General features: G+C 42.9%; 1 protein-coding gene across 1 annotated transcript in view; it reads right to left on the bottom strand.

Moving 5' to 3' along the window:
• The window catches only part of CPZ (carboxypeptidase Z), a 297,018-nt gene that overhangs the window by 124,119 nt on the left and 149,311 nt on the right, over positions 1-23,588 (bottom strand). The gene's annotated exons all lie outside the window — the stretch shown is intronic.

Genomic DNA, 23,588 nt, shown 5'->3' with positions numbered 1-23,588 from the left:
CATGCGCTCTGCGCTAGGCTCAACCTACAAACAAATAAATAAATTGCGACTTACCTGATGCTGCATCTTCCTTCTCTCCTGATCCCCAACTGGTACACACTGCGCAGGTGCCAATCCGAGCGCTACACTCATGCTGGGGATGCTATTCCCAGCATGAGAGAAGCACTGGGATTGGTCTGAGCGTCCTGGTTTGCCACTCGGACAGCACCTGGGAGCCTGTGGCTTTTCTCCACCTGGCTGTACACCATAGCCGGGTGGAGAAATGCTAAGTGCATATGACAGTTTGGCCAGCCTAAAATGGCTGGCCAAACCATCATGCACCCTTAGTAGTGCCCACACCCCCTCCAGAAGCTCAGGAGGCTGGCCCGGCTGCGCATCTCGGCTACCCAGCAGAGGCATCAGTGAAAATGAAAATAAAACCATTTTATTATCACTTTCTTTTTCACTGTTGCCTCTGCTGGGTAGCAGCAGTGGGGCGACATTCCGCTGCCATAGCGGAAGAGCCTCCCCTTCTTCGTTCCTAGTCGTGAAGAATATACCAGTCTGTTTCTAATAGCCTGTTAACCACCGTTAGATGTGGCATCTTTACATGTGGTCTCCTCTGACTTTTTGGCTTCTGACCTCCTGTTTGGACCTTGTTTTTCTGGCTTATGAGTGCCTTACCACTGCCATGCAGTGCCAAAGCGCTGTGCTTGTCATATGCATACTGGTGATTGGTGTACACATGATAGGCTGATCTGAGTTAGCTGTAAGCCCTTGTCCAGTGCTAAGACTCATACCTAGGGCATGTAACTCAAATGCTATCCTGTTGGCCTGCAGCACTGGTTGTGCCACCCAAGGAGGTAGCTCTTCAAACATCCCACAGGTTTGCCATGGCGTGGCCTGTTTGTGCAGGTTACTGTTCCTCAGCTTGGCATTTACCAGCTACTTGCCAAAGATCTGCATGTCTCTCGCTACATCTGAGTACTCCCTGGAGGGGCGGAAGAGGTAGGGCATGAGGATGTGTGAGCTACGTGCCCTACTACCAAATAACACTGGATGGTGTGATCAGTACTGTGAAACCTGCTTCTTGCATAGATTAACATGGGAGATCTGTGCTAAGGCTATTGCGCTGTATTTCCTATGTGCAGAACAGTAGCTGTATGGTGTTTAGTATTGATGGTTTAGTAACGGCATATTCTCTCTGGTAGTGAGAGTGGATTTAACATTACTAATGTCAAATTGTGAGAAGGTGGGCATTTCTATGCTCATGGCGCTCTGTGTGTCTGTCAGCCTGTCTCCAATCCACATCTGGGTGCTGGGGACACAGCTACATCAGTGCATTCCTGATAGACGGCCATAAACTAGGGCACTCATGGGGAACTGCAGTCCTCTGTCTCTGAGGGACCTTCCTGGGATGGATACTAGGGGGTGGATTTGGCACATATATTCCAAAGGGCAGGGTTGTGGCCCTACTAAAGATATTGATCAAGCCAATCAGGGTAGGACGGCAGATAGGACTAATTTTAAAGGGAACCTGTGCATTTCAAAGGTGGCCTTTTGAACTGTTCTCATCTTCAATGGCCATTATGGGTATGGCTCTGTTCTCCGGAGTTTAGAGATGCATTTGGAGCCATTCTACATTGATTCGACGCTGGGACATTAACAAAAGAAACAACTGGAGAAGGAGGGACTGCATTGGGATTATCTGCAGATTTGTGGTGGACTGGGGCTTGTTGTGCTCCAGGAAGGGGACTCTCACCTGGTGGAGTTTTGCCTGGATGTTGCTGGCCTGCAGTCAATCGCTTCCTGTCGTGGCTGGGGGCCGTAAGCACTTTCTAAGGGCCAGTTGGATGGCCTCCTGTACAAGAAATCCCAGGGACAGAATGGATCACCCCATTTCCACGAGATCGTAAGGACCACACAGGGTGTGTCGCAAATGGTTGAAAGTTATTGTCAGGTGGGACAAGGACTGTCCTGGCATATGCAGTAAATACAATGTGAAGAGGGGTGTGCTCATAAAGGTCAGTGGCCCACCTGGGGTGCAGTAATGGGAGGAGTTCGAGGAGTGCTGGGAAGTTTGCAGAGTCTGAGGGCCTCAAGCTTGCAACTGAAAACCTGTGCTAGCTCACACTTTGTAGCGTGTGGTGTTCGAGGGGTGTTGGGGGTTGTTTGCTGAATCTGCGGAACCCAAGCCAGAAGCCTGGAGTGTCTCTGACCTCCAGATCCCTTTTCCCTGACCCGCACCACAAGGTATTCTGTTGTTCGTACCATCATGACTGCACTCGAGGTGTCTCATTGTGCCTTGTGTGCGCCCAAAGCTGGCAGCCTGGAGCAACTGAGGCTCTCAACTCCGCCTGGACGTAAACATTTCTCCAACTTAGAAGCATGCCACCTTCCGGTGTCAAAGTATTTTGCCTATGGGGGGATAGTGTCGATGGGCGCCTTGACAGCCTAATCTTGATAGACAAAACAAAGTAACTGTTTCCATCCACTTTAGGTGGTCCAGACGACCTACCCACACTGTCTCCAGATCGAAACCTGTGATTTCTTGACCATTGCAAACTGTACAGCATATACAATATTTGAGAATGTCGTGTTTGATGCTACTGTGATAGCGGTAAAGTGGAATACCTCTGAACATACCTGCATATATGTTCTGTTATTTTGATGTGGGAGGGATAGCTCAGATCGTGAATACCTCAGGAAAGTGTGCACATTGGTTTATGTCGCTTTAGAGTCTGAGGGCCTAACAAAGCAAGTGAATTCCTATGATGGGGATATTTATGTTCATGCTGTTGTGTTGCTAATGGGAGAGTTCGACAATTACATATAACTGTAAAGCTTATATCCAAAGTTTATGTAACTTTGCATTTAATGTATGTTATACAAAGACCAGTGTTTTATACATACATACGGTGTAGAGTCTTTTTGTAGTTTACTCAGTGTGTTGTGAGGGCAGTGCTGTGCCAATTGTTACACTTTGACCCTGATGATAAACCTGACTGCTCTGAGTAAGACTACCCAAGGGTGAGCACAGGTTATCGGACAAGTGTTTTGTACTCTTCCTATCTAGGACGGTGGAATCTGTCTGGCTTTGGTGCATACAAGCTAGCCAGAAACTGCTGTCTAAAACCACTTGTCCTGTCATTACCAATAAGTTTTACTTTTTAACAATGAGAGAGATTGAGGAATAAAACTGATTCAAAAGCAGTGAAATTCAGTAGAAAAGAGGTTGTCCGTTCCTTTGAGTAGCCAGGTATAAACAGCAACAACAATAAACTGCAGCTTCTTACTGCCTACTGGTGCGAAGAAGCAAACACAACCACCCAATGATCTACACTGATAATACAGAACTCATCAAGCAACAAAACAAATGATGTTCACATAACTTCACATGTGTGAAAAGAAGGGGGACATTTAGCAAGCATTTTCCGTAAACTTTTGAATGATTTGTTTAAAGATACATTCAGTGATCTGAGGTATCTGTGAAGAATCAGTACACATATTCAGCCATCTGTGTGCAGGATGGCTAATTTTAATACCAGTCACATACATCTCCATTATCAAGTGATCCGAAAAGCTGTTTGCTATACTTATAGTGACCAAGATTATAAAAAATAATCCAACTGTGCAGTCTATTTGTATCTATCTGATCCACAGGTATATTCTCATTAGGTTGGATGTTTTTCTCTCCATAAATCAATTAAGTTAAAAACCCCTAGATACTCTACTAATATTCTTGCCGTTTTAGGCTTATTTTGCTTCTGTGTTTTTGTTAAGGAATCTAGTTTTGGGTTTTGGCATTGGAATAATTCTATCAGGGTAATCTGGTCATCTATGATATGGGCATAGGTTGGTTGCAATTGTAATTCTTTTGTCTTCTATATAGTCATTAATCCTTGAACATCTACCCTCTTTTTCTGTTTGGAAGGCACAGATATTATACTTAAGATGTCTATTATTCCAGATTGCTATGCCTTTAAGCATTGCTTTTGCACTGGAAATGCATTTGAACACAGCCCAGCTTTTAAACAGGGTTAGAGCAACAAATGGGGAATCACCTCTGATCCAATCTTCAATAGCCTTGGCCTTCCATTTGTTGTTCAGGCCATTGACCTTATATGATATAACTCTCAAGATCTCGGTTTCTGTCGCCATTCCTAATTACTTACTTTTAATCTGATGAGTTTGCTATAGCGCTGGCTAGACCTGGAGGTATCAGAGCACTTTACATAAGGAACAGCGAGTTGCAAGGTACAATAATTAAACATTAGTTATACAATGATTACAAAGTAAATGGCAAATCATAAGGGGCAGAGAAGGTAAGAGGAGACAAGAATCAGAGTCTGAGATAAGTGAGAGGAGAGAAGGGGACTTGAGGGGGAGTTAGAGTTAAGGCAGTCCAGCAAAAAAGAGAAACGTTCGAAGGTCGCCATTATAGAATCAAGCGGGAAGAAGGAACGGACAAATGTCAACAAGATGGCGGATCGGGGACGTGGGTATCGACGGAAACGATCTCAAAATGGTGGGATGCACACAAGTCAAAAACCCCAAAAACCAAGAGAGCTGAATTCCAGCGAGTAGAGTAGGAGGGGGGATGCAACCACATTAGCAAAGGAGGGCGGAGAGCAGTAGAATGTCAGCCGTTAGCGTGCACAGGCTCTGGACCGCGGGGGCATCGGTGTGGACGATCTGCACATCATAGGTCAGGGGAAGTCTGCCTGGGAGTTAGGGAGCAGTCTTAGAGAAAGGGAGGCGGCAGCGTAGTCCAGGGGGGCGTGCCTCCCAGGCTCAGAAAGCAAGCAAAAGCCCAGAGGCGTCGCACCGCAGTGCCGTGAAAGCTCACCATCACTGCACCCCTGTACCTGGAAAGGACTCATGGGTCCCAGAAGTCCCACAGGAGGTGAAACTGGAGGGCAGGCAGTATGGCAAGAAGCATTATTTGCAGAAAAGCCCCTGACGAAGGGCCGCCAAAGGCCCGAAATGCATTGGGCGAATCAAATCACATGGAAATTCTGATATTTGTATATCATGTAAAACATTATTGTGAATTGTATATTTTGATTAAATTAATCACTGTGTAAAATCAACAGAGTGATGAAAATTATGATTTAGCCACATTGATATGAAATTGTTTGAAACTCAATAAGGAATACAAAACTTTTCAGCTGAGGCTGGTGGGTACGTTGCTCCGAAGCAAGGCAAAGTACTTGCATTACTAAACATTGAATTTTAGGGTCTGTTCAGACAGACAGCCCAAATTTCGGAAGCACCCCGTCCTTTTATGATTTCCCAAAAATTTCAAATAGATTCTTAAAAAATAGAGTGCCTTTCTTTCCATTACCACTATTGAAGCACCTTCTGTCATTTTAGAAAGAGCACCTGCCTCAAAATGTCTTTTGATACAATCAGCAGTTTAACTGACAATCGTGCCAACGTTCTAGCATTTACAAACGAACAAGCCACTGAAATCTACTCTTTAATTCAAGAAGTAAAAACGTTCGACGTACAGGGGAACACATTACAGCAACAACTAAAACAACTAGAATTTCTCACAAAACGCCAGTTAAACCAACGTCTTCATGCCTCCACGCTTGTGCAATACCATCGTGCTAAAAGAATACCCAGAGGTCTAAGATTATCCATTAAGCCCATGCTTTTCAGGTTCCATTTAAAGAAAGACTTTATGGATCGATGGTATGCTGTATTAAACAAGTGTTCATTGGATTTAATACTACTACTAGTTGAAGAATTGGCAGTTATCATCCAAGAAATCACGGAAGAGATAAAAACAATACAAACTGACATAGAAGCGAGAATGGATTCAGAAGACTGGCACAAAATCCTGGAAGATATGAACAAGAAACTAGAGACCTATTCCAAAGAAATACAAGAGGGGAAATTGAGAAAGTACAAGAGGGATACTTTGGATCATAAACTTAACGAGGTTTATACATGGGCGGAAGTGTATGCCCAAAGGAGAGTATATTTCAAGAAAAATCCGAACGTTTCCTCAGAAGAGAGTCTGGCAACAGATACTGACACCAACATCAATAGACCACCACCAAATGTAGACAAGTCCCGTGAAACAACACCAGCAGAACGGGCAGGAACAACCGACAGTCAAGCTTCTACATCAAGTTCTTTTTTAGCCCAGGTCACGGACAGCAATTTACCCCCAGGAAAAACACCAGGAAAACCAGGAGAAGCAAAAGAAAGGTCAAAACCAACATTGAGGAGCCAGAAAATAACTTAATTGTCAATATCTCTTCTAAACAATTTTCGAACAACCAAATTAGGACTCTGAACAAAGGATTAGGATTCGTCCCCACATATCATACTAACCAATTGGAAAATGAGATCACGTTATTCAAGTTCATGCGAGTCTTGAGACTGAAATACTTTTTTTCAACATTTGTAACGGTAGAGGGTCCCCCTCCCGAAAAGGAACTGGAAGAGTTCAGAAGAAAATCAACGTTCCAAGCACCCATATCTCACAAAATTCTGGATGTGTTTGAAAATTTGGTGAAGAAAGATTTATTTAAGATGAACATCAAAAAGCAAATCAGGACCAATCTCACTAAATCAGACCAATCCATTCTCAAAAACCTTGCCAACGACAACGCCATAAACATCAAAAAGGCGGACAAAGGAGGGGCCATTGTTATCATGGACCAAATATTCCACCATCAAAAAGTCATGGAACACATATCAGATTCAAGTACCTATCTCCTTTTAGATGGAGATCCCATCAACCAACTCACAGTCACACTCAACACTATTTTAACCAAAGCCAAAGAGATGGGATGGATTACAGACAATACAAAATTATTCTTAACTCAAGAGAATCCAAGTACACCTGGATTATACATGCTGCCAAAAATTCATAAAGATCTTTTGAATCCACCATTTAGACCCATAGTCACCGGGTGCGGGACCATTTTTGAACCAATTGGCAAATACATCGATTGTTTTTTACAACCTTTTGTTCAGCAGTGGAATTCCTACGTCAAAGATACCACCCAATTTTTACAAAAACTACAAAGGATTCAGATCACCCAAGAAAGCTTATTATGCACTTTGGACGTGAAATCGTTATACACTTCCATCCCTCATTCTGGGGGAATGGAAGCTGTAGAATGGGCATTATTGAAACAAACCACCTTGAAAGCAGACAAAATTTTTGTACTCGAAATGTTGCATTTCTGTTTGCATCACAGTTATTTTGAGTGGAACGATTTATATTACTTACAACTCAAAGGCACATCTATGGGTTTTGCGGGGGCGCCCGCATACGCGAATACCTACATGGCCCATTTTGAAGATCAGTACATCTACTCAGATAGAGAATGGACGGAAAATGTTCTCATGTATGTAAGATACATAGATGACATCTTTTTAATCTGGAAAAACTGTCCTGAAATGTTGGATAATAAGATATTGGAACTCAATCAAAAGAATGAACATATACAATTCACCAACACAATCAGTAAACACTCACTATCTTTTCTGGATGTATTGATAACAATCAAAGATGGCACCATTCAAACAGAAATACACCATAAACCAACTGATAAGAATAACACTTTGAGATTCACCAGCTTCCACCCACAGAATTTATTGAAAAATCTTCCTTTTTCACAATTTCTACGCGCCAAAAGGATATGTTCATCAGAACAAACATGTCAAACCAACACGGAGTACATGAAGAAAAGGTATCTATCTAAAGGATATCCAGAGGAAATTCTGAACGAAGCAATTGACAAGACACAACAAAGGCCAAGGGAAAGTTTATTGGAACAAGCACCTACGAAAAGCTCCACCAGACAAGTCTTTGTTTCTAAGTACTCTACAAGTTCCAAACACATCAAACAAATCATCTTGAATAGATGGGATATGCTACAAAACGAAGAGGATTTTAAAGACCTTTTTAAAGAGAAACCTTTATTTGCATATAAGAGATCAAAGAACATCAAAGAAATCTTATCAACTTCATTCAAGACCACCACTTTGGAATTTAAAGGCACGCAAAGATGTGCTAATTGCGTACATTGCAACAATGTAATTACAGGCGACATAGTATATCACCCCACTACGGGGGAAACGATCAAACTACATCACAATTCTACTTGTGACTCAACCAACGTAGTTTATGCTATCAAATGTCCGTGTGGATTCCTGTATATAGGGAAAACAGAGAGAAAAATAAAAACTCGAATTTCTGAACATAAAAGCACTATTCGTAATAAAAATCAAAAGAGTAGCTTAGCGACACATTGGAATAGGTGCAAACATTCCATTTCCCAACTGAAATTTCAAATCATTGATAAAATGGTCCATGTCCCGGGTAGGAACCTATCTAAATCTCTTTTACAAAAAGAAATATTTTGGATTAGGAGGTTGAACACACAGGATCCCCACGGGATCAATGAAAAAGTAGATTTATCATGTTTTTTGTAACACGATGCTTGGGCAAGCTACTGGAGACATACAGACGCCCATATTATGAATGTCCTTACATTGTTTTTAGTTTTTTATCTTTCTCAGGTAAAGCGGTACCTTGTCTTTTTTCTCTTCTATCTACTTTGCACATTATTTTTTTCATATTCACGGACTTTCGCTTTTTTACGGTAATCACGTTTAGCATCGATAAACTGAGGTAGTATCCTTTGTATTTGAGTCAGTGGAATAGATTCCCATTTCAAAATGGCGGTCCGTATTTGCAGCAGAACTTCATAGTCCTATTTCGTTGTCGATTAGAATGTGTCCGTATAAGGTAGACGCCGATGAGTTGGTAGAATACGGCTTTGAGGAGCACGGTTAGCTGTTTACCTGGTGGTCACAAGAAGACGAGATTTTTTCTCAGTGAAGGTGAGGATTAGCGGTGTTCAGTGCAGACCGATACGTAGCAGTGGGAGAAATGCACAGGTGAAGAAGTTACGCCTCGTTAGTAAGCATCATTTTTATGTTTTTTCTACAGTTGATCCGGTGAAGGAGTGTTCACGAGGATTAGTATCATTTATGCAGGTCGGTTGAACTGAGGGACGGTTGTCCGTTTATTATCTTTTAAAGTCAGAAGGAAGTCGTGTTTAGTTATGGAAGTTGTTTTCCCCTTTTTTTCAGCCAGGGAGAGTACCAGAATATCAGGTATTCGGTTTTGTTTGTAGTGCACGATTTTTCCACGCACAGGGTGGCTGGTTTTACTATGGATTATTTCTATCACAAACCTCTTTTCTTTGATACGAGGACATTTTTTCTATGTGGAAAAACCAATGTATAGTTCTTAAATTGCCTGTATATGTAGTACCTCTGTACATCTACGTTATTACGATTGTATTTTTTTATTATTTGCAGAAAAGCCCCTGACGAAGGGCCGCCAAAGGCCCGAAATGCATTGGGCGAATCAAATCACATGGAAATTCTGATATTTGTATATCATGTAAAACATTATTGTGAATTGTATATTTTGATTAAATTAATCACTGTGTAAAATCAACAGAGTGATGAAAATTATGATTTAGCCACATTGATATGAAATTGTTTGAAACTCAATAAGGAATACAAAACTTTTCAGCTGAGGCTGGTGGGTACGTTGCTCCGAAGCAAGGCGAAGTACTTGCATTACTAAACAAGAAGCAACAGTCAAGCCATCAAAGTCCGGGACAGGATCAGGAGGGGTGAACCTTGTCCCAGCTCCTCGACAGCCGTTCGAGGAACTCCACCAGGCATCAGCACCACCAAGACTGGCTCCGTCAAGAGCCAACCATCAACAATTCTTCAGAAGGCAGTGGGAGGGAGGAGACAGCAGCAGAGAAATGACGAGATCTATGTCTGATGTCCGGCTGGGTAGGTGACGGCCATGGCGGTGTGCCGGAGCCAATCTCCCCTATAGCTGTTGATGCAGCTCCACCGGGAATCGGCCATGTTGCTCGGGCTCCGTCCGTTCGAGTAGTGATCCTGATTACAACCGACGTTCAAGATTCAAGAAACGGGAGAAAAGGAGAGCTGGAGACTGCTGACTGAGAACGAACACCAGGTAAGTAAAAGGGTCCAGTAGGGGGTGGAAAATTAGGGGATTTGAGCCATAACAGCAATCCCTGGCCGGAAGCTCCCAGCCGAAGCTCCTCACCTGTCAGCTATCTTGAAACCATTTACCATTCCCACACCAGACTGTGGTGACCTGTCCAATCTAGACAATCTAGAGTTTTAAAAATGAAAATAATCCAAAATGTTGTCAAGTTCAAATACAGTACAAATAGGCAGAATATTTAAAGTACATAACATCATATTAAGTGCTGAAAGACAGGTAAATGCCAAAATTTCAAATTATACATTGTAAAATTAGAGAATGAATTCTGGGTCTCTGTAATTGAAAAGGAAATAGCTATTTTAACCTTAATGATAACTACTCACTTGTGAGTATGGCTAATTAGAGGAGCAAAAATGCGTTGGATAGATAGCAGGCTGAAGTTTCACTGCTTAATAAAGCTCTTGGAATCCTTAAAATTGGTGATTCAGCATATTTCTTTTTGTGGCATTGATCTACGCGGAGTATATATCCTCATGAGGACGGGGTTCCATATATTTAAATGAACTCAATAGATTGTGCATGTTGAACTTTTAATTGAAGTATGGAGAAAGTCGATTTATTGCCAAAATGTGTCTGCAATACAATAAAAATATGGATTAACGAACTCCGCAAATGCCCTACAGGGTTTTTGGAGCTGTGATTTGTTTACGTGATTCACCATGACAATAGCGAGTGGCCCCCCCGTGAGTTTGACAACAACGGTGAAGTTGAGTAATATACATATTTACTGTCAAAAACAAAGTTTACAGGGACGTTATTGTTAGGTTGACATTTTACTCGTACAAAAATCAGCAGTTATAGTTAGCTGAGCTAACTTTAACTTGCACCCCCGCAATGCACTGCTTATGATCTTACATATTACATCACTTATGACATGGTCAGAGGCATCCCTGATGACATCACTGATGAAATCGCAAATAACATCACTGATGACATCATCCAGTGATTGTGACTGTTTTTAAAATGTTTATGAGTGTTAAATATATGTATGAAGGTGTGTTAATGAATCAGTGGGTGATTGAGTGCCTGTATGGATGATTCAGTAAGTGCATGACTGACAATATAAGTTTAGGTGTCTCAGTGAATGTGTGGGTAAGTGACTAGTTTCTGTGAATGTCTGTATCAGTGTGTCTATATGGGTTGGTGAGTGGGTACATGAGTGGCTGTCTGGGTGATTGATTGGTTTTCTGAGTACCCATATTAGAGAATGCCAACAGGCCTCGGCGAACATGACCCACGGCCAGTTCTCCTGCTTCCACTGCCACCAGACCCTCACCGCCACCCATGCCTCCAACACCACTGACTCCAGCACTAACGACACCCTAAAATGCATCGTCCTCAACGTATGCTCCATACACAAACACGCCATGGAAATCTGGAACCTACTCGACTCTCTCGCCTGAACCAGCCCCATGCCCACCACGAAGGAACTAGAGCAAGGTTACCGACGAGAAACTTAACTCCACCCTCACCGGAGACAATCACACCTGGGCACCCGACGCATACGACAAAGCCAGAGAACTCCACACCTGGATTTCCAACTGCGCAGACGAGCTCGCCCGCTACGTAACCCCGACAGACAACACCCCAGGAAAGCCGCCTGGTTCACCACCGCTCTCCAAGAAGCCAGACGAACCTGCAGATGCCTGGAGAAGAACTGGAGAAACACCAAGACAACCGAAAACCACACCACCTACAAGGATGCCATGACCGACTACCACAACCAGATCAGAGCCACCAAGAGAAACTTCATCCACAACAAAATCCTGGCCAACTCCACCAACTCCAAGGAACTTTTCAGTGTCATTCAAGAATTTACCAACCCACGCAGCGAAGCCACAGACATCACCCCATCCCTAGACCTCGGCGACAAGCTTGGAACCTATTTCCACCTCAAGATCAAAAACCTCTATTACAACTTCATCAACCATCCACCAGGCGCCACAGATGGCCCCCTGCCCCCAGAAACACCAGGCAGCCCACCATCTCCAACTGGACACGGATCACGGCCAAAGACACAACCTCGACCATGAAAAGCATTCACTCGGGGGCCCACACTGACCCCTTCCCCCTCGTATCTACCACAGAGCCGCGGCCACCATTTCTCCCGAACTACAACGCACCATCAATACCACCTTCAAAACAGGCACCTTCCCGACTGGAAGCACGCAGAAGTCAGACCACTGCTTAAGAAGCCCACAGTTGATCCCACCGACCTCAAAAAACTATTGGCCCATCTCGCCCCTCCCCTTTGCAGCCAAAGTTGCAGAGAAAAACAGTCAACAGGAAACTGACACGATTCATTGAAGAGAACGCTGCCCTCGACCCGTCCCAATCTGGATTCCGAAGCAACCACAGCACAGAGATCCCCCTACTCGCCACCACAGATGACATTCATGCCCTCCTGGACCAAGGCCACTCTGCAGCCCCCATCCTACTTGACCTAACAGCGGCCTTCGACACCATCTCCCACCGCACACTAGTCGCCAGACCACATGATGCAGGCATACAAGGAACAGCCCTGGACTGGATCTGATCATTCCTCACAGGAAGAAGCCAATGGATCAGACTCCCACCCTTCCTGTCCGACCCCATGAAAATCACCTGCAGAGTCCCACAGGGTTCATCACTGAGCCCCATCCTCTTCAACATCTACATGGTCCCCCTCGCAGCCATTGTCCGACAACATGGCCTCAACATCGTATCCTACGCCGATGAAACCCAGCTCATCCTTTCCCTCACCAAAGACCCCACCACTGCCAAACTCAACTTCTAGAAAGGAATGCAAGATGTTGCAGTCTGGATGACCAACAGCTTCCTGAAGCACAACGCCGAGAAGACAGAAGTCCTCGTCCTCGGTACCACCCCTTCTGCATGGGACAGCACCTGGTGGGTGACTGCCCTCGGAAGCCCACCTACCCCTTCAGACCACACCAAGAACCTCGGCATCGTACTCGACTCATTACTCACCATGAACGGACAGGTCAATGCTGACACCTCCAGCTGCTTTAACACCCTCTGCATCCTCCGCAAGACCTTCAAGTGGATCCCCCCTGAGTCTAGGAAGACAGTCACCCACACACTCATCACCAGCAGACTGGACTATGGAAACACACTCTACGCCGGCGTCAACAAGTCCCTACTTCGCAAACTCCAGACAATAAGGAACACCGCCGCCAGACTCGTTCTCTGCATCCCCCGACACAAATACATCAGCCAACACCTACGAAGTCTCCACTGGCTCCCCGTGGAGAAAAGATTCACTTTAAAAATCCTCATTCACGCCTACAAATACCTACACAACAATGGATACAAATACCTCAATGACAGAATCAACTTCCATGTACCCAAAAGAAACCTCCGATCTTCCAACCGTGCACTGGCCGAACCCCGCGCATCCACAGAGCCAGAGCAGGCAGAAGATCCTTCTCTCACATTGCTGCCAAGACCTGGAACGAGCTACCGGCAGAAATCAGATGCGCCCCCTCCCTGAACACCTTCAGGAAGACCTGGCTCTTCAGCTAAACAGATCTGCGGACCCCCCCCTCAGCGCCTTGAGACCCTCATGAGTGAGTAGCACGCTTACAATTCGATTGATTGTCTGTGTGGGTAAGTGAGGGAGTGTGTGACTGCCTGCATGTATGAGTGAGTAGGTGAGACAGTGGCTGTATAAGTTAGTGAGTATGTCTGTGAGGGGCTGTAAGGGTGACTGAGTGTGTGTATGGCTGTGTCGGTGAGTGAATGGATGTGTCAGTGGTATATGGGTGAGTAACTGCTTATGTGAAATGTAGTTATGTTAGTTATGTTAGTATGTTTTGTATAGCGCACAGCTGCCTCAGCAAAGAGGCGTCCCAGCGCTGAAGCAGAACATAGAGGCTGAAAATCAGAACAAGCATTTGCAATGCTATAGGTCTCGCGTTTACCCGAGTTTAAGGTATTGGCATTCTAAATGGCAATGCCTTTTATTTATGTTTTAAAAACGAAAACCAAAAAAAAGGCATTGTTATTTGCAATGTCAAAAGCTCAGACTCACGTAAATGCGAGACCTATTGCAATGCAAATGCTTAGTATGCCAGGGTTTAGTCTTGTCAACATCTTCAATGAATACTGACCAGTTTAATGGTGTGCATGTTGCGAACATATGGAGCAGAGGCACAGCATGGCTGTTGTACAGTGAACAATGCTACTAGATTTAGGATTGGTCTGAGAAATATTTAACATCTAGGGCTCAGGTGTCAGAGACTTACCTCTGTAGATTACCTCTAACCTTTAGAGTGCATCTCTGACAAGTTTGGAATCCATAAATGCTTCCAGGCACCCTGTGGTACCAGTTTCCAAAAATACACTTGAAATATTTAGTGTATTGTACTTTCACTCAAGAGTAAATTTCCTCATGCAAAAAATCTTCCTGTAGATCTCACGCGCTTTTTAACTTTTTTTCTAATGGGGAAAATATGTATCCTTGAGGAGAAACTTCTACCCTTATACATACGCTGATTTGGGGGTATTTTCTGCCAATTGCACCCAGAAAGGTGATTTAATTAAGCCTTGAACTTGCAGTACATCTCCATACGGGTGGAAATGTGTGGTATTTGTGAAGAACCGGAAACACGGTACTTCGGGTATGTGTAAACGTTTGTGGTATTCCTGTCCTGAAATGCTCACTCCCCGCTCCTGTGAGTGGATTTACTCACAAAAAATCCCCGTGTGACTAAGGACCCAGGGCCATATTATCAACAAACGGCGATAACATTATCGCTGCTTTAGCTGTATGTATGACTGTATGTGTGAGAGAGTGATTGTGAGAGTTGCTGTCTGGGGGAGTGTGTGCTTGTGCCACTGACTTTATAGGTGAGTATGTGTTATTATCTATAGGACTAAGTGAGTGGGTGTGTTTATAACTGTATAGATGAGTAAGTGGCTGTGTGTTTGACTCTGGGTGAGTGAGTAGGTGTGTGAGTAGCTCTATGAGAGACTGACAGTGTCTGAGTGGCTGTATGGGTGTATGAGTGGATATGTCAGTGGCTGCATTAGTGGGTGAGATGGATATGAGTGGCTGTAGGGTGAGTGAGTAAATGAGTGAGTGGATATGTATGTAGTGCTATGAAATAGTAAGTGGGTGTGTAAGTGCTGGTATGGGTGTGTTAATGATTTTGAGAATGGTAGTGTGGGAGTTGGAGTGGGTGTATAACAATGTTATATTGGGGTGTGAGTGGGTGTGTCAGAGATCCTATGGATGATGCCATCAGTGATGTCATTTGAGTGTCATCAGTGATGTCAGTGACCATGTTATAAGCAATGCATTGCAGGGTGGCGAGTTATAGTTAGATCACCTAAGTTATAGGCAAGTCCAAAAATGATTTCCTTATGAAAATATGGTCCTAATTATAACTACCTACTGACAATCACCAGTGGGTATACATATACACATATATATATATATATATATATATATATATATATATATATATATATATATATATATATATATATATATTCACTGAAAAAACCATAGGTTTCACACATGTTATAGTTAGCGGAAATTTTACTGATAAAAAACCAATGAAATTGCCCCGTTATAGTTAGTGCTGGCAACTATAACTCACGCGACCGCAATCCTCTGCTGATGCTAATACTGTATTTAGACACTTATTTGCCCATGTCTTCTTCCATACATTTTTAGCTATACATATATTACAAATATTTTTTTTTCATAAAGACACATATGTCATCAGCAGAAGATTGCGGTCGCGTGAGTTATAGTTGCCAGCACTAACTATAACGGGGCAATTTCATTGGTTTTTTATCAGTAAAATTTCCGCTAACTATAACATGTGTGAAACCTATGGTTTTTTCAGTGAATTTGCAAGGTTTTTTAAATGCTAATTCCTAACTATAACGTGTGTGAAACCTATGGTTTTTTCAGTGAATTTGTACGTTTTTTTAAATGCTAAGTGACTTTACGCCATTCGTGGCGTGCGCGCCCACTTAACGCAGTTCGTTCCGTGCGCGCACGGTGCGCTTCGCGCACCGTGCGCGCACAGTGAGCACGCGGTGCGCTTCGTGCACCGCGCACCCACTTTACGCAGTTAGTGCCGTGCCCACGTTACGCTAGATGGGCCATGTACGCACGATGCGCTTCGCGCACCGTGCGCACATGGAGGACATATTATGCGCTTCCTTGTGATAGGTAATCTGTTGAAATTTTTTGGGAAATTTCTGTGCTCTGATAAGCCATGCACAAATGGTGGCCTTCGGCCAACATTTGCACAAGGGGTGGAGAAAGTGTGGATAGTGTTTTTTTTTTTTTTGTTGTTTTACCGTACGCTTACGGTAAGCGTACGGTAAGCGTACCCCGCGAAACTGCCGAAAAAAAAATAATGCCGTTTTTGCTCTTGGGGGATGTTTGGGGACTCCCTCAACATGACTATGTGAGAGGGAGTTGTCAAAACATCCCCGTAACATGTTTTTGGCCATCATGTTTGATACATAACACTCAGTGCGGTAGACAAAATGGCGGACGCCGCTTCCTGGTTTCTGCCGATTCGAATGTTTACTAAGATCTAAGAGCCAATCAGAATCGCGCTCGCGCACGCCACCGTACGCTTACCGTAAGCGTACGGTAAGCGTACCGTAAGCGGGCTCAGATATATATATTGATTTAAAGGCTATTTTCTCAGAATCTACTGAACAGATTTACACCAAACCTACAAAAGGCACTTCCTTGACCTAGGGACTACCTCTCTGCCAAATTTCTAGTAATTCTGTTCAGCCGTTCGGGCTGTAGCTCGTTCTAAAGGTCCTATGGAAAAATGCATGGGAAAAACGCGTTTTGGGACCCCCCTTTTATCTCAGCCCCCGCTTGACGAATCCCCCCGAGACTTTCAGGGTAGGAGCGGAGCGTAGCGCCCCACCTATTTTGAGAAATTCGCGAGGATTCGTCGACCGGCGCCAAAGTTATTCAAAATAGAATGTTGAGGTTTTCCTATGGAAACGTGGTCCTAACTATAACTACCTACTGGCGACCGCCAGTAGGTAATATATATATATATATATATATACATATATAGAAGAAACTTCCCAAAGTGCAATGGCGCACAGCTGCAGGAACGGACAACTTCACTCGCCGATGCTTTCAAATCTTGTTTATTTGTATTACGTGCCTAGTCCATGACGCGTTTCGAGCCACTCGGCCCTTGCTCACATGACAGCGTTACGTGCAATAATATTATATTTATAGAAAAAACACCAACCACCACCTGAAAATAATCGAATGGCATTACTAAAGGAAACAGAAGAAATACTGTATCGTACTGGTTCAAAATAAGACCATTAACTGTCATTTTCCAGGCATGATTTTTAAAAAAGACATAATTCTTTGCAATACGTAATCGTTAAATCTAATTGGTTGTGCATAATCAAAATTTATCAGAAAAATTTATCAGAAAAAATGCATATACCCATACTAGTAGTGCAATTGCTGGTCACATGATCAAATACTTTAGGTTTTGCTAAAACATAGGATCTGTCCCTAAATATACAAATATATACAATGTATCGAGTTATCTACAAAAACAACTCATAGGATTTCAATACGGACAAAATGAGAGAACCATTAAATAAAAGGAGAATGCTCTCAATAGATCTTTAGCAAAAAACGGTAAAGGTAAATGAAAATTCGTGATACTGGGTACCAATACCCTTATTAACGAACAATGTGGTGACTCAACTGGCTAATTGATGGATAAAGTGCTGTGTGTATTAGGAATATAGCATCTTGAATTTATTCAACTGAAATGAATCTGGGAACGATTCACTAATATGTGATTAGTCCTGGATTTATATTATGAATCATGTGCCTCAATACTAATGCCAAAAATAAGTGCTCAGTGCTGGAGTATGTATAAGAAGTGGGTAAGAAAAACCAACATATAAAAATATGTCGTCTCGGTATCAGCCTTGTAAGTCCCTAATATTTCGAGTAGAAATGGGCTATGAAAAATATTTTATCACCATATATGGTATAAGTACCCAAGGCTGATGACTAAATGCAGGGATCCCCCTTAAAACTAAACCCATAATGTGGGTTAGACCTTACAGAGACACACAATGAGATTGCTCCTGTAGTACAACGATCAGAGAACACTTCTTGAGTATATACTGCACACAAGTATAGAAGCGTATAGCTCAACATCCTAGTATTGACATGGCAAATTGCTATGTCTCTAACTATAAGCCAGGAAATAATTACAGAAAATGGTGCATATCCTCGCCTGTGTTGAGACCTTGGGGATATTTGGTATCGATCTCGATAATATATCGAGATTCCAATTGTCGCAATCGCTTTTCGCGATTGCCTCCCCTTTTCTGACTTGGTACAGAATCAAGGACACAGTATTTGAGGCAGTTTAAGTTGTTGTCGTGTACCATTTTAAAATGTCTGGCCACTGGGTATGCGGGATCAGAGTTGACGATGGCTCGTAAGTGCTGTAAAATGCGAGCATGAACCGGCATATTTGAGACCACAGGTGCATTGTAACATATAGACCGCATATTCCGTACGGCAGGTGTAATGCCCTTTGATGGGGTAATTTTCCATTGAAAAAGCAGTGGTATAGCTGGTGGTGGTTATCCCAAATTTGCAGGCGCGGCAGGAGCTGCATTTATAGAAACCCTGTTTGGGAGATAACCAGCTGCTTTTGGTTGTGAGTTCAGGACTAGATCTAACTAAGTCGCTGTGCATGGAGTGAGCTTTACGGAAAGTGATGGTAGGCCTGATGGGAAGGACCTGCTTGAGAGTAGCATCGGTCAGGACAATAGGCCATTGTTTGTAAACAATGGTCTTAATGTCTTTGGCTTGTTTGCTGTACGTGGTTATGAGCCTACAAGCGGTTTGATTGCACTGTGTATCAGAAGATAGAAATGATGTGGGTGTGTTTGAAGACTGTGCAGTGTTACTCAAGAGTAGAAGTCTATTTTTACTATTGGCCTTGTCTTTGGCTGATTTGAGTTTAGTGGGATTGTATCCTCTCTCTAAGAACCTCAAAGTGGCGTCTTCTTGATGGCGATCTAAAACTACTGGGTTACTGCAAGCCCGGCGTATGCGAAGATATTCTCCATATGGGAGACTGGTGATAGTGTGGGCAGGGTGGAAACTGTTGGCATGCAGAATGCTGTTACCAGCTGAGGGCTTGCGATATAGACATGTCTCAATACGATCTTTCTCAATGTAAACTTTGATGTCAAGAAAATTACAAGTAGAGTTGTCTATATTCGCAGTAAATTGTAAGTTGATATTGTTCATATTGATTCTATTGACAAAATCTTCAGCTTCCTCATGAGTGCCATGCCAGATAACAAAGATGTCGTCAATGTAACGCCACCATTGAACGACATGTTTATTCCACACTTCACCATGCTCTCTCTTGAGGACATGCTCCTCCCACCAGCCCACGTGTAAACACGCGTAGCTGGGGGAGAAGCATGCCCCCATCGCCACTCCCTGCAGTTGTTGAAATAGTAGACCATCAAATGTAAACACATTATTGAGGAGACACCAGCGAATCATGGACAGCAGCATCTGATTATGGCAATGGAATTCTATAGATCTTTGATTGAGATAGTGTTCAATGGCTTGCATTCCATCATAGTGCCTGATGCTGGTGTATAGTGTGGCGATGTCCAATGTTATGAAACAATACTCTGCTGACCAGGTCTGATTATTGAGTTTGCCCAAGAAATCTTTGCTGTCACGGAGATATGAAGGTAGTTGTGTTACAAAGTCCTGTAAATAATAATCAATATAACGGGAAGTGTTTTCAAAAATACTATTGTTAGCAGAGATGATGGGTCTGCCCTGTACTGGATTGGTGCCCTTGTGAACTTTGGGTATAAAGTAAATAGTCGGGAGAACAGGATATGAATTGTGCAAGAAATTAAATTCATCTTTACTGATCAAAGTATCTCTTTTCCACATAGTGAGGTCATCTTTGTAATTCTTGTTTATCTTGTTGAATTCTGCAATGTTTGTTCTACGGTAACATTCCTGATTGTTTAAATGACGATATGCTTCACATTTATATTCTTTCTTGCTCCACAAAACGATGTTGCCACCTTTGTCACTTTTATTAATGATGATCTCATGGTTTGTGCTCAACTTTTTCATCAATTGAAAATATGCACGAGGTTGATGTTTAGAGTAACCCCCCTTCGTTCTTTGCTTGTTCCGTCTCAAATACATTTTTTTGAGTTCTTCAGTGACCCGGTCGTGAAAGATATCAACCGCATCGCGGGGCATGATGGGAACAAATGTGGAAGTTGGTTTAAAGGGACTTTGACCAGGGAGAGAAATATTGATGCCTTCTGTGTCTGAAAGTTCTTGAGTGTCAATACTTGTAACATCAAGGTCTTCATGATTTGTGCTCAGAGAATGAAGAGTTTTCATAACTTGAAGATCGCCGGCCACAAGGTTCTCAGATTTATTGGTGGCTAAGCTTGTTTGTTCTTGACTGTTCGATGATCTGCAAGTGCTGGTTGTAGTTTGACTCAATGTTAAGACATTTTTTTCTTTTTCTTTGTTGTTTTTCACTTTTTCTTTGTGTGCTTCGTTATTGTGAACTTGTTTTTTGATGGAGTAATATTTAGTGAGTTTGAGTTTTCTGATGAATTTAAAAACATCAACTCTGGTATTGCTGTAATTGAAATTGCTCTCGGGGCAAAAGCTGAGACCTAAGGCTAGTAGTTGTTTTTCTGCGAGGTTGAGTTCAACATCCGTTAAATTGATGATGGTATTGTCTACTGATGTTAGCGTTGTTGCCATCTCTTTCTCTGCTGCCCTCTTCCTCTGCCTCTTGTTGCATTTGCGCCTCTCTCTTCTGCGGTGATTTCTTTTTTGTTTTGTTGACTCGTGGCATTCCGAGATCTCAACGATTTCTTCCGATCTTCTGCTAAAAAATCTATTTCCTCGGCATATGTTAGGTGGCCAAGATCTTCTCTGTTAGATGATGAAGAATCGCCACTAGTGTTCGAATCAGTATCACTGACGAGGGCACTGAGGTCGGACGTAGAGGCATTTGTATTAGTTGCTGTAGCCTGCGGTGCTTTGTCACTGGATTCCTTGCCACTGTTTCTTGATTTTCTCAGATAGTCATATTTACGCGCGAACATAAAGACTTGCCCCAGTTCATAATCTCTTTTGTCGCGCGCAAATTTGAACGCTTTTCTGTTTTTGATGTATAAATTCACTGAAAAAACCATAGGTTTCACACATGTTATAGTTAGCTGGACATTTTACTGATAAAAAACCAATGAAATTCCCCCGTTATAGTTAGTGCAGGCAACTATAACTCACGCGACCGCAATCCTCTGGTGATGACATATGTGTCTTTATGAAAAAAAAATATATGTAATATATGTATAGCTAAAATTTAATGGAAGAAGACATGGGCAAATAAGTGTCTAAATACAGTATTAGCATCAGCAGAGGATTGCGGTCGCGTGAGTTATAGTTGCCTGCACTAACTATAACGGGGGAATTTCATTGGTTTTTTATCAGTAAAATGTCCAGCTAACTATAACATGTGTGAAACCTATGGTTTTTTCAGTGAATTTGCAAGGTTTTTTAAATGCTAATTCCTAACTATAACGTGTGTGAAACCTATGGTTTTTTCAGTGAATTTGTACGTTTTTTTAAATGCTAAGTTACTTTACGCCATTCGTGGCGTGCGCGCCCACTTAACGCAGTTCGTTCTGTGCGCGCACGGTGCGCTTCGCGCACCGTGCGCGCACAGTGAGCGCGCGCCCACTGTACGCAGTTAGTGCCGAGCACGCACGGTGGGCACGCGGTGCGCTACGCGCACCGCATGCCCACGTTACGCTGGATGGGCCATGTACGCACGATGCGCTTCGCGCACCGTGCGCACATGGAGGACATATTATGCACTTCGTTGTGAAAGGTAATCTTTTACATTTTAATTTAGAAAATATGCAATGCACAAATGGTGCCCTTCGGGCACCATTTGCACACGGGGTGTGGAGAGTGTGGATAATTTTTTTTTTTTTTAATTATTTTTACCGTACGCGTACGGTAAGCGTAATCGGTGATTTTTAAAAAAAAATTAAAATTGAATTTTTGGCCTTGGGGGTTCTTTGGGGACACCTTCGTCAAGGCTAGGTGGTTAGGAGCTATCTAAACAGCCCCTTTACAAGTTTTTTGCCTTTGTTTTTCCTCCCCCCCCTCAGAGTGCGAGATAGAAAATGGCGGCCGCCGCTTCCTGGTTTCGACCGATTCGAATGTTTATGTTGCAATTAAAGAAAGCCAGGTAGTCCAAAAGATGTGGTCCAAGATCTTAGCTTTATTCTTTAGATAGGATCCACAACAAGTTCAGATTAGGCCTTGATTAATATCCATTGATGCCCCACCAGGAGCAGCCTCCCTGCTGCTCAGCCCATCTCCAACTGATCTTTGCTTCCACTCAAACACACTCAACATTCCGATGACATCACACAGACTGAGCAGCAAGGCAAGGACAGCAACAGAGAGTAGATGCATTATAAACTTCCTAGATTACAACAGTTTACTAAGATCTAACAGCCAATCAGAATCGCGCTCGTGCACGGCACCGTACGCGTACGGTAAGCTTACCGTAAGCGCACGGTAAGCGCACCGTAAGCTGCCACAGATATATATATTGATTTAAATGCTATTTTCTCAGGATCTACTGAACAGATATACACCAAACCTACAAAAGGCACTTCCTTGACCTGTAGACTACCTCTCTGCCAAATTTCAAGTAACTCTGTTCAGCCGTTCGGGCTGTAGCTGTGTCTAAAGGTCAAATGGAAAAATGCATGGGAAAAACGCGTTTTGGGACCCCCCTTTTTTCTCAGCCCCCGCTTGACGAATCCCCCCGAGACTTTCAGGGTAGGAGCGGAGCGGAGCGCCCCACCTATTTTGAAAATTTCGCGAGGATTCGTCGACCGGCGCCAAAGTTATTCCAAATAGAATGTTGCGAATTTCCTATGGAAACAGGGTCCTAACTATAACTACCTACTGGCGACCGCCAGTAGGTAATATATATATATATATATATATATATATTAGATATATATACACTATTTACTGGGAAAAAAAGTTTAAAGTGGCTTACTGAAACAAACAATTTTAAAGTGTCTTTAAAGTAAGGTATGCTCATAGGATATACTCTTATGTTAAAAATTACCCTAGAAATTCCAGGCCAAAAAAAAGGTTAAAGTGATGTTATAGTTAGGCGTTGAAATAAGGTAAAAATAAATGTTTAAAAAACAAAAAAGTTGCGACATTCACCAGAATAATTTACAGAGATAAGTATAACTTACAGAGCTAACTATATCCTGTACTTGATTTGAGGCGGTGGTTTCCGGTGCTCGGTACCATCACTTCGGTGTCAACACCAGCTTTTACCACAGTCTGCCACATGGAGGCACTGTTTGTCTCATATAGAGATTAGCAAAGCAGTTGTTTATTAATTCAGCATTC

The sequence above is a fragment of the Triturus cristatus genome, chromosome 2_2, assembly GCF_964204655.1.
Source record: "Triturus cristatus chromosome 2_2, aTriCri1.1, whole genome shotgun sequence".
NCBI lineage: Eukaryota > Metazoa > Chordata > Amphibia > Caudata > Salamandridae > Triturus > Triturus cristatus.
This window is presented reverse-complemented; position numbering and strand designations above follow the sequence as displayed.